We start from the raw sequence: 12,478 nt of genomic DNA, 5'->3' as shown, positions 1-12,478 counted from the left end.
TGTACAGGCTGTAATGTGATCCAGGATGTACTGTACGGGCTGGTCTGTGTTCCGGGATGTACTGTACAGGCTGCTCTGTGATCCAGGAAATACTGTACAGTCTGTTCAGTGATCCAGGATGTAATGTACAGTTGCTCTGTGATCCAGGATGTACTGGACAGGCTGTTGATTGATCCAGGATGTACTGTGCTGCTGTTCTGTGATGTTGGATGTACTGAACAGGCTGCCCAGTGATCCAGAATATACTGTACAGGCTGCTCTGTGATCTAGAATGTACACTAAAAGGCTGTTCTCTGATCCAGGATGTACTGTACAGGCTGCTCTGTGATCCAGGATGTACTGTACAGGCTGCTCTGTGATCCAGGATGTAACGTACCGGCTGCTCTGTGATCCAGAATGTTCTGTACAGGCGGCTCTGTGATCCAGGATGTACTGTACTGGCTTTCCTGTGATGCAGGATGCACTATACAGGCTGCTCAGTGATCCAGGATGTACTGCAACTGCTGCTCTGTGATCCAGGATGTACTGTACAGGCTGCCCAGTGATTCAGAATATACTGTACAGGCTGTTCAGTGATCCAGGATGTACTGCACATACTGCCCAGTGATCCAGGATGTACTGTACAGGCTGCTCTGTGATCCAGGATAGTCTAAACAAGCTGCCCAGTGCTCCAGGATTTACTGACCAGGCTGCTCTGTGATCCAGGATGTAGTGTACAGCTGTTCAGTGGTCCAGGATGTACTGTACAGGCTGCTCTTTGATCCAGGATGTACTGTACAGCAGCTTAGTGAACCAGGATGTACTGCACAGGCTGCCCAGTGATCCAGGATGTACTGTACATGCTGCTCTATGATCCAGGATGTACTGTACATGCTGCTCTATGATCCAGGATGTACTGTACAGGCTGCTCTGTGATCCAGGATTTACTGTACCGCTGTTCAATGATGCAGGATGAACTGTACCGCTATTGAGTGATCCAGGATGTACTGTACTGCTGTTCTTTTATCCAGGATGTACTGTACAGGCAGTTCTGTGATCCAGGATGTACTGTACAGGCGGCTCTGTGATCCAGGATGTACTGTGCAGCTGATCAGTGATCCAGGATGTACTGTACAGGCTGCTCAGTGATCCAGGATGTACTGTACCGCTATTGAGTGATCCAGGATGTACTGTACCGCTGTTCTTTTATCCAGGATGTACTGTACAGGCAGTTCTGTGATCCAGGATGTACTGTACAGGCGGCTCTGTGATCCAGGATGTACTGTACAGGCTGTTCAGTGATCCAGGCTGTAATGTACAGGCTGCGCGGTGATCCTGGATGTACTGTAAAGGCTGCTCTGTGATCCAGGATGTACTGTACGGGCTGCTCTGTGATTCAGGATGTACTGGACAGGCTTTTCAGTGATCTAGGATGTACTGTACAGTCTGCTCAGTGATCCAGGACGTACTGTACAGCTCTTCAGGGATTCAGGATGTACTGTACAGGCGATCCAGTGATCCAGAATATACGGTACAGCTGTTCAGTGATCTAGTATGTTCTGTACAGGCTGCTCTGTAATCAAGGATGTACCATACAGGCTGCCCAGTGATCCAGGATGTACTGTTCAGGCTGTAATGTGATCCAGAATGTACTGTACAGGATCTTCTGTGATCCAGGATGCACTGTACAGGCTGTACTGTGATACAGGATGTATTGTACAGGCTGCTCTGTGATCCAGTATGTAATGTACAAGCATGTCTGTGTTCTGGGATGTACTGTACAGGCTGTTCAATGATCCAGGATGTACTGTACAGTCTGCTCAGTGATCCAGGATGTAATGTACAGCTGCTCAGTGATCCACGATGTACTGTACAGGCTGCTCAGTGATCCAAGATATACTGTACAGGCTGTTCTTTGATCCAGGATGTAATGTACAGCTGCTCAGTGATCCAGGATGTAATGTATAGCTGTTCAGTGATCCAGGATGTACTGTTCAGGCTGCTCTGTGATGCAGGATGTACTGTACAGGCTGCTTATTGCTCCAGGATGCAATGTACTGGCTGCTCTGTGATGCAGGATGTACTGTACAGCTGTTTAGTGATCCAGGATGTACTATACAGGCTGCTCTGTGATCCAGGATGTACAGTACAGGCTTCTCAGTTTTCCAGTATGTACTGTACAGGCTGATCTGTGTTCTAGGATGTACTGTACAGGCTGTTCTGTGATCCAAGATGTACTGTACAGTCTGCTCAGTGATCCAGGATGTACCATACAGCTGTTCAGTGATGCAGGATGTACATTACAGGCTGTTCTGTGATCCAGGATGTAATGTACAGGCTGCTCTGTGATCCAGGATGTACAGTACAGGCTGTCCTGTGATGCAGGATGTACTGTACAGGCTGCTCTGTGATCCAGGATGTACTGTACCGGCTGCTCTGTGATCCAGAATGTAATGTACATGGTTCTCTGTGATCCAGGATGTACTGTACAGTCTGCTCTGTGATCCAGGATGTACTGTACATCTGTTCAGTGGTCCAGGATGTACTGTACAGGCTGCTCTGAGATCCAGGATGCACTTTACAGCAGCTCAGTGGTCCAGGATGTACTGCACAGGCTGCCCAGTGATCCAGGATGTACTGTACAGGCTGCTCTGCAATCCAGGATGTACTGTACAGGCTGCTCTGTGATCCAGGATGTACTGTACAGCTGTTCAGTGATGTAGGATGTACTGTACAGGCTGCTCAGTGATCCTGGATGTACTGTACAGCCGGCTCTTTGATCAAGGATGTACTGTACAGGCTGCTCTGTGATCCAGGATGTACTGGACAGGCTGTTCAGTGATCCAGGATGTATTGTACAGACTGCTTAAAGATCCAGGATGTACTGTACAGCTGTTCAGGGATCCAGGATTTACTGTACAGCTTTTCTGTGATCCAGGCTGCACTGTACAGGCGATCCAGTGATCCAGAATATACGGTACAGCTGTTCAGTGATCCAGTATGTACTGTACAGGCTGCTCTGTGATGCAGGATGTAACGTACTGGCTGCTCTGTGATCCAGAATGTTCTGTACAGGCGGCTCTGTGATCCAGGGTGTACTGTACTGGCTTTCCTGTGATGCAGGATGCACTATACAGGCTGCTCAGTGATCCAGGATGTACTGCAACTGCTGCTCTGTGATCCAGGATGTACTGTACAGGCTGCCCATTGATTCAGAATATACCGTACAGCTGTTCAGTGATCCAGGATGTACTGCACATACTGCCCAGTGATCCAGGATGTACTGTACAGGCTGCTCTGTGATCCAGGTTGTTCAGTACAACTGTTCAGTGATCCAGGATGTACTGTACAGGCTGCTCTGTGATCCAGGATGTACTGTACAGGCTGCTCTGTGATCCAGAATGTACTGCACATACTGCCCAGTGATCCAGGATGTACTGTACAGGCTGCTCTGTGATCCAGGTTGTTCAGTACAGCTGTTCAGTGATCCAGGATGTACTGTACAGGCTGCTCTGTGATCCAGGATGTACTGGACTGGCTGTTCAGTGATCCAGGATGTACTGTGCTGCTGTTCTGTGATGTTGGATGTACTGAACAGGCTGCCCAGTGATCCAGAATATACTGTACAGGCTGCTCTGTGATCCAGAATGTACACTAAAAGGCTGTTCTCTGATTCAGGATGTACATTACAGGCTGTTCTGTGATCCAGGATGTAATGTACAGGCTGCTCTGTGATCCAAGATGTACTGTACAGGCTGTCCTGTGATGCAGGATGTACTGTACAGGCTGCTCTGTGATCCAGGATGTACTGTACAGGCTGCTCTGTGATCCAGAATGTACTGTACATGGTGCTCTGTGATCCAGGATGTACTGTACAGGCTGCCAGGTGATCCAGAATATACTGTAAAGTTGTTCAGTGATCCACGATGTACTGTACAGGCTGCTCTGTGATCCAGGATAGTGTGTACAGGCTGCTCAATGCTCCAGGATATACTGAACAGTCTGCTCTGTGATCCAGGATGTACTGTACAGCTGTTCAGTGGTCCAGGATGTACTGTATAGGCTGCTCTGTGATCCAGGATGTACTTTACAGCAGCTCAGTGGTCCAGAATGTCCTGCACAGGCTGCCCAGTGATCCAGGATGTACTGTACAGGCTGCTCTGCAATCCAGGATGTACTGTACAGGCTGCTCTGTGATCCAGGATGTACTGTACAGCTGTTCAGTGATGTAGGATGTACTGTACAGGCTGCTCAGTGATCCAGGATGTACTGTACAGGCGGTTCTTTGATCAAGGATGTACTGTACGGGCTGCTCTGTGATCCAGGATGTACTGGACAGGCTGTTCAGTGATCCAGGATGTATTGTACAGACTGCTCAGTGATCCAGGATGTACTGTACAGCTGTTCAGGGATCCAGGATTTACTGTACAGCTTTTCTGTGATCCAGGATGCACTGTACAGGCGATCCAGTGATCCAGAATGTACGGTACAGCTGTTCAGTGATCCAGTATGTACTGTACAGGCTGCTCAGTGATCCAGGATGTACCGTACAGGCTGCACAGTTATCCAGGTTGTACTGTACAGGCTGTAATGTGATCCAGGATGTACTGTACAGGCTCTTCTGTGATCCAGGATGTACTGTACAGGCTGTACTGTGATACAGGATGTACTACTATACAGGCTGCTCTGTGATCCAGTATGTACTGTACAGGCTGCGCTGTGATCCAGGATGTACTGCACAGGTTGCTCTGTGATGCAGGATGTAATGTACAGGCTGTACTGTGATCCAGGATGTACTGCACAGGCTGGTCTGTGTTCCGGGATGTACTGTACAGGCTGCTCTGTGATCCAGGAAATACTGTACAGGCTGTTCAGTGATCCAGGATGTAATGTACAGCTGCTCAGTGATCCAGGATGTACTGTACAGGCTGCTCTGTGATCCAAGTTGTTCTGTACAGCTGTTCAGTGATCCAGGATGTACTGTACAGGCTGCTCTGTGATCCAGGATGTACTGGACAGGCTGTTCCATGATCCAGGATGTACTGTGCTGCTGTTCTGTGATGTTGGATGTACTGAACAGGCTGCCCATTGATCCAGAATATACTGTACAGGCTGCTCTGTTATCCAGAATGTACACTAAAAGGCTGTTCTCTGATCCAGGATGTACTGTACAGGCTGCTCTGTGATCCAGGATGTACTGTACAGGCTGCTCTGTGATCCAGGATGAAACGTACCGGCTGCTCTGTGATCCAGAATGTTCTGTACAGGCGGCTCTGTGATCCAGGATGTACTGTACTGGCTTTCCTGTGATGCAGGATGCACTATACAGGCTGCTCAGTGATCCAGGATGTACTGCAACTGCTGCTCTGTGATCCAGGATGTACTGTACAAGCTGCCCATTGTTTCAGAATATACTGTACAGCCTGTTCAGTGATCCAGGATGTAATGTACAGCTGCTCTGTGATCCAGGAGGTACTGGACAGGCTGTTCATTGATCCAGGATGTACTGTGCTGCTGTTCTGTGATGTTGGATGTACTGAACAGGCTGCCCAGTGATCCAGAATATACTGTACAGGCTGCTCTGTGATCTAGAATGTACACTAAAAGGCTGTTCTCTGATCCAGGATGTACTGTACAGGCTGCTCTGTGATCCAGGATGTACTGTACAGGCTGCTCTGTGATCCAGGACGTTACGTACCGGCTGCTCTGTGATCCAGAATGTTCTGTACAGGCGGCTCTGTGATCCAGGATGTACTGTACTGGCTTTCCTGTGATGCAGGATGCACTATACAGGCTGCTCAGTGATCCAGGATGTACTGCAACTGCTGCTCTGTGATCCAGGATGTACTGTACAGGCTGCCCAGTGATTCAGAATATACCGTACAGCTGTTCAGTGATCCAGGATGTACTGCACATACTGCCCAGTGATCCAGGATGTACTGTACAGGCTGCTCTGTGATCCAGGTTGTTCACTACAGCTGTTCAGTGATCCAGGATGTACTGTACAGGCTGCTGTGTGATCCAGGATGTACTGTACAGGCTGCTCTGTGATCCAGAATGTACTGCACATACTGCCCAGTGATCCAGGATGTACTGTACAGGCTGCTCTGTGATCCAGGTTGTTCAGTACAGCTGTTCAGTGATCCAGGATGTACTGTACAGGCTGCCCAGTGATCCAGAATATACTGTACAGGCTGCTCTGTGATCCAGAATGTACACTAAAAGGCTGTTCTCTGATTCAGGATGTACATTACAGGCTGTTCTGTGATCCAGGATGTAATGTACAGGCTGCTCTGTGATCCAAGATGTACTGTACAGGCTGTCCTGTGATGCAGGATGTACTGTACAGGCTGCTCTATGATCCAGGATGTACTGTACAGGCTGCTCTGTGATCCAGAATGTACTGTACATGGTGCTCTGTGATCCAGGATGTACTGTACAGGCTGCCAGGTGATCCAGAATATACTGTAAAGCTGTTCAGTGATCCAGGATGTACTGTATAGGCTGCTCTGTGATCCAGGATAGTCTGTACAGGCTGCTCAATGCTCCAGGATATACTGAACAGTCTGCTCTGTGATCCAGGATGTACTGTACAGCTGTTCAGTGGTCCAGGATGTACTGTACAGGCTGCTCTGTGATCCAGGATGTACTTTACAGCAGCTCAGTGGTCCAGGATGTACTGCACAGGCTGCCCAGTGAACCAGGATGTACTGTACAGGCTGCTCTGCAATCCAGGATGTACTGTACAGGCTGCTCTGTGATCCAGGATGTACTGTACAGGCTGCTCTGTGATCCAGGATTGTCTAAACAAGCTGCCCAGTGCTCCAGGATTTACTGACCAGGCTGCTCTGTGATCCAGGATGTAGTGTACAGCTGTTCAGTGGTCCAGGATGTACTGTACAGGCTGCTCTGTGATCCAGGATGTACTGTACAGCAGCTCTGTGATCCAGGATGTACTGCACAGGCTGCCCAGTGATCCAGGATGTAGTGTACAGGCTGCTCTGTGATCCAGGATGTAACGTACCGGCTGCTCTGTGATCCAGAATGTTCTGTACAGGCGGCTCTGTGATCCAGGATGTACTGTACTGGCTTTCCTGTGATGCAGGATGCACTATACAGGCTGCTCAGTGATCCAGGATGTACTGCAACTGCTGCTCTGTGATCCAGGATGTACTGTACAGGCTGCCCAGTGTTTCAGAATATACTGTACAGGCTGTTCAGTGATCCAGGATGTAATGTACAGCTGCTCTGTGATCCAGGATGTACTGGACAGGCTGTTCATTGATCCAGGATGTACTGTGCTGCTGTTCTGTGATGTTGGATGTACTGAACAGGCTGCTCAGTGATCCAGAATATACTGTACAGGCTGCTCTGTGATCTAGAATGTACACTAAAAGGCTGTTCTCTGATCCAGGATGTACTGTACAGGCTGCTCTGTGATCCAGGATGTACTGTACAGGCGGCTCTGTGATCCAGGGTGTACTGTACTGGCTTTCCTGTGATGCAGGATGCACTATACAGGCTGCTCAGTGATCCAGGATGTACTGCAACTGCTGCTCTGTGATCCAGGATGTACTGTACAGGCTGCCCATTGATTCAGAATATACCGTACAGCTGTTCAGTGATCCAGGATGTACTGCACATACTGCCCAGTGATCCAGGATGTACTGTACAGGCTGCTCTGTGATCCAGGTTGTTCACTACAGCTGTTCAGTGATCCAGGATGTACTGTACAGGCTGCTGTGTGATCCAGGATGTACTGTACAGGCTGCTCTGTGATCCAGAATGTACTGCACATACTGCCCAGTGATCCAGGATGTACTGTACAGGCTGCTCTGTGATCCAGGTTGTTCAGTACAGCTGTTCAGTGATCCAGGATGTACTGTACAGGCTGCTCTGTGATCCAGGATGTACTGGACAGGCTGTTCAGTGCTCCAGGATGTACTGTGCTGCTGTTCTGTCATGTTGGATGTACTGAACAGGCTGCCCAGTGATCCAGAATATACTGTACAGGCTGCTCTGTGATCCAGAATGTACACTAAAAGGCTGTTCTCTGATTCAGGATGTACATTACAGGCTGTTCTGTGATCCAGGATGTAATGTACAGGCTGCTCTGTGATCCAAGATGTACTGTACAGGCTGTCCTGTGATGCAGGATGTACTGTACAGGCTGCTCTATGATCCAGGATGTACTGTACAGGCTGCTCTGTGATCCAGAATGTACTGTACATGGTGCTCTGTGATCCAGGATGTACTGTACAGGCTGCCAGGTGATCCAGAATATACTGTAAAGCTGTTCAGTGATCCAGGATGTACTGTATAGGCTGCTCTGTGATCCAGGATAGTCTGTACAGGCTGCTCAATGCTCCCGGATATACTGAACAGTCTGCTCTGTGATCCAGGATGTACTGTACAGCTGTTCAGTGGTCCAGGATGTACTGTACAGGCTGCTCTGTGATCCAGGATGTACTTTACAGCAGCTCAGTGGTCCAGGATGTACTGCACAGGCTGCCCAGTGAACCAGGATGTACTGTACAGGCTGCTCTGCAATCCAGGATGTACTGTACAGGCTGCTCTGTGATCCAGGATGTACTGTACAGCTGTTCAGTGATGTAGGATGTACTGTACAGGCTGCTCAGTGATCCAGGATGTACTGTACAGGCGGCTCTTTGATCAAGGATGTACTGTACAGGCTGCTCTGTGACCCAGGATGTACTGGACAGGCTGTTCAGTGATCCAGGATGTATTGTACAGACTGCTCAGTGATCCAGGATGTACTGTACAGCTGTTCAGAGATCCAGGATTTACTGTACAGCTTTTCTGTGATCCAGGATGCACTGTACAGGCGTCCAGTGATCCAGAATGTACGGTACAGCTGTTCAGTGATCCAGTATGTACGGTACATGCTGCTCAGTGATCCAGGATGTACCGTACAGGCTGCACAGTTATCCAGGTTGTACTGTACAGGCTGTAATGTGATCCAGGATGTACTGTACAGGCTCTTCTGTGATCCAGGATGTACTGTACAGGCTGTACTGTGATACAGTATGTACTACTGTACAGGCTGCTCTGTGATCCAGTATGTACTGTACAGGCTGCGCTGTGATCCAGGATGTACTGCACAGGTTGCTCTGTGATCCAGGATGTAATGTACAGGCTGTACTGTGATCCAGGATGTACTGCACAGGCTGGTCTGTGTTCCGGGATGTACTGTAAAGGCTGCTCTGTGATCCAGGAATTACTGTACAGGCTGCTCAGTGATCCAGGATGTAATGTACAGCTGCTCAGTGATCCAGGATGTACTGTACAGGCTGCTCTGTGATCCAAGTTGTTCTGTACAGCTGTTCAGTGATCCAGGATGTACTGTACAGGCTGCTCTGTGATCCAGGATGTACTGGACAGGCTGTTCCATGATCCAGGATGTACTGTGCTGCTGTTCTGTGATGTTGGATGTACTGAACAGGCTGCCCAGTGATCCAGAATATACTGTACAGGCTGCTCTGTTATCCAGAATGTACACTAAAAGGCAGTTCTCTGATCCAGGATGTACTGTACAGTCTGCTCTGTGATCCAGGATGTACTGTACAGGCTGCTCTGTGATCCAGGATGTAACGTACCGGCTGCTCTGTGATCCAGAATGTTCTGTACAGGCGGCTCTATGATCCAGGATGTACTGTACTGGCTTTCCTGTGATGCAGGATGCACTATACAGTCTGCTCAGTGATCCAGGATGTACTGCAACTGCTGCTCTGTGATCCAGGATGTACTGTACAAGCTGCCCATTGTTTCAGAATATACTGTACAGCCTGTTCAGTGATCCAGGATGTAATGTACAGCTGCTCTGTGATCCAGGAGGTACTGGACAGGCTGTTCATTGATCCAGGATGTACTGTGCTGCTGTTCTGTGATGTTGGATGTACTGAACAGGCTGCCCAGTGATCCAGAATATACTGTACAGGCTGCTCTGTGATCTAGAATGTACACTAAAAGGCTGTTCTCTGATCCAGGATGTACTGTACAGGCTGCTCTGTGATCCAGGATGTACTGTACAGGCTGCTCTGTGATCCAGGACGTTACGTACCGGCTGCTCTGTGATCCAGAATGTTCTGTACAGGCGGCTCTGTGATCCAGGATGTACTGTACTGGCTTTCCTGTGATGCAGGATGCACTATACAGGCTGCTCAGTGATCCAGGATGTACTGCAACTGCTGCTCTGTGATCCAGGATGTACTGTACAGGCTGCCCAGTGATTCAGAATATACCGTACAGCTGTTCAGTGATCCAGGATGTACTGCACATACTGCCCAGTGATCCAGGATGTACTGTACAGGCTGCTCTGTGATCCAGGATAGTCTAAACAAGCTGCCCAGTGCTCCAGGATTTACTGACCAGGCTGCTCTGTGATCCAGGATGTAGTGTACAGCTGTTCAGTGGTCCAGGATGTACTGTACAGGCTGCTCTGTGATCCAGGATGTACTGTACAGCAGCTCTGTGATCCAGGATGTACTGCACAGGCTGCCCAGTGATCCAGGATGTAGTGTACAGGCTGCTCTGTGATCCAGGATGTAACGTACCGGCTGCTCTGTGATCCAGAATGTTCTGTACAGGCGGCTCTGTGATCCAGGATGTACTGTACTGGCTTTCCTGTGATGCAGGATGCACTATACAGGCTGCTCAGTGATCCAGGATGTACTGCAACTGCTGCTCTGTGATCCAGGATGTACTGTACAGGCTGCCCAGTGTTTCAGAATATACTGTACAGGCTGTTCAGTGATCCAGGATGTAATGTACAGCTGCTCTGTGATCCAGGATGTACTGGACAGGCTGTTCATTGATCCAGGATGTACTGTACAGTCTGTTCAGTGATCCAGGATGTACTGTGCTGCTGTTCTGTGATGTTGGATGTGCTGAACAGGCTGCCCAGTGATCCAGAATATACTGTACAGGCTGCTCTGTGATCTAGAATGTACACTAAAAGGCTGTTCTCTGATCCAGGATGTACTGTACAGGCTGCTCTGTGATCCAGGATGTACTGTACAGGCTGCTCTGTGATCCAGGATGTAACGTACAGGCTGCTCTGTGATCCAGAATGTTCTGTACAGGCGGCTCTGTGATCCAGGATGTACTGTACTGGCTTTCCTGTGATGCAGGATGCACTATACAGGCTGCTCAGTGATCCAGGATGTACTGCAACTGCTGCTCTGTGATCCAGGATGTACTGTACAGGCTGCCCAGTGATTCAGAATATACCGTACAGCTGTTCAGTGATCCAGGATGTACTGCACATACTGCCCAGTGATCCAGGTTGTACTGTACAGGCTGCTCTGTGATCCAGGATAGTCTAAACAAGCTGCCCAGTGCTCCAGGATTTACTGACCAGGCTGCTCTGTGATCCAGGATGTAGTGTACAGCTGTTCAGTGGTCCAGGATGTACTGTACAGGCTGCTCTGTGATCCAGGATGTACTGTACAGCAGCTCAGTGATCCAGGATGTACTGCACAGGCTGCCCAGTGATCCAGGATGTAGTGTACAGGCTGCTCTATGATCCAGGATGTACTGTACAGGCTGCTCTGTGATCCAGGATGTACTGTACCGCTGTTCAGTGATGCAGGATGAACTGTTCAGGCTGCTCAGTGATCCAGGATGTACTGTACCGCTATTGAGTGATCCAGGATGTACTTTACCGCTGTTCTTTTATCCAGGATCTATTGTACAAGCAGTTCTGTGATCCAGGATGTACTGTACAGGCGGCTCTGTGATCCAGGATGTATTGTGCAGCTGATCAGTGATCCAGGATGTACTGTACAGGCTGCTCAGTGATCCAGGATGTACTGTACCGCTATTGAGTGATCCAGGATGTACTGTACCGCTGTTCTTTTATCCAGGATGTACTGTACAGGCAGTTCTGTGATCCAGGATGTACTGTACAGGCGGCTCTGTGATCCAGGATGTACTGTTCAGGCTGTTCAGTGATCCAGGCTGTAATGTATAGGCTGCTCTGTGATCCAGGATGTACTGTACAGCTCTTCAGGGATTCAGGATGTACTGTACAGGTGATCCAGTGATCCAGAATATACTGTACAGCTGTTCAGTGATCCAGTATGTTCTCTACAGGCTGCTCTGTGATCAAGGATGTACCGTACAGGCTGCCCAGTGATCCAGGATGTACTGTTCAGGCTGTAATGTGATCCAGAATGTACTGTACAGGATCTTCTGTGATCCAGGATGTACTGTACAGGCTGTACTGTGATACAGGATGTACTGTACAGGCTGCTCTGTGATCCAGTATGTACTTTAAAGGCTGCGCTGTGATCCAGGATGTACTGTACAAGCTTGTCTGTGTTCTGGGATGTACTGTACAGGCTGTTCAATGATCCAGGATGTACTGTACAGTCTGCTCAGTGATCCACGATGTAATGTACAGCTGCTCAGTGATCCACGATGTACTGTACAGGCTGCTCAGTGATCCAAGATAAACTGTACAGACTGTTCTTTGATC

Source organism: Carcharodon carcharias, chromosome 11 (assembly GCF_017639515.1).
Source record: "Carcharodon carcharias isolate sCarCar2 chromosome 11, sCarCar2.pri, whole genome shotgun sequence".
Lineage (NCBI taxonomy): Eukaryota > Metazoa > Chordata > Chondrichthyes > Lamniformes > Lamnidae > Carcharodon > Carcharodon carcharias.
This window is presented reverse-complemented; position numbering follows the sequence as displayed.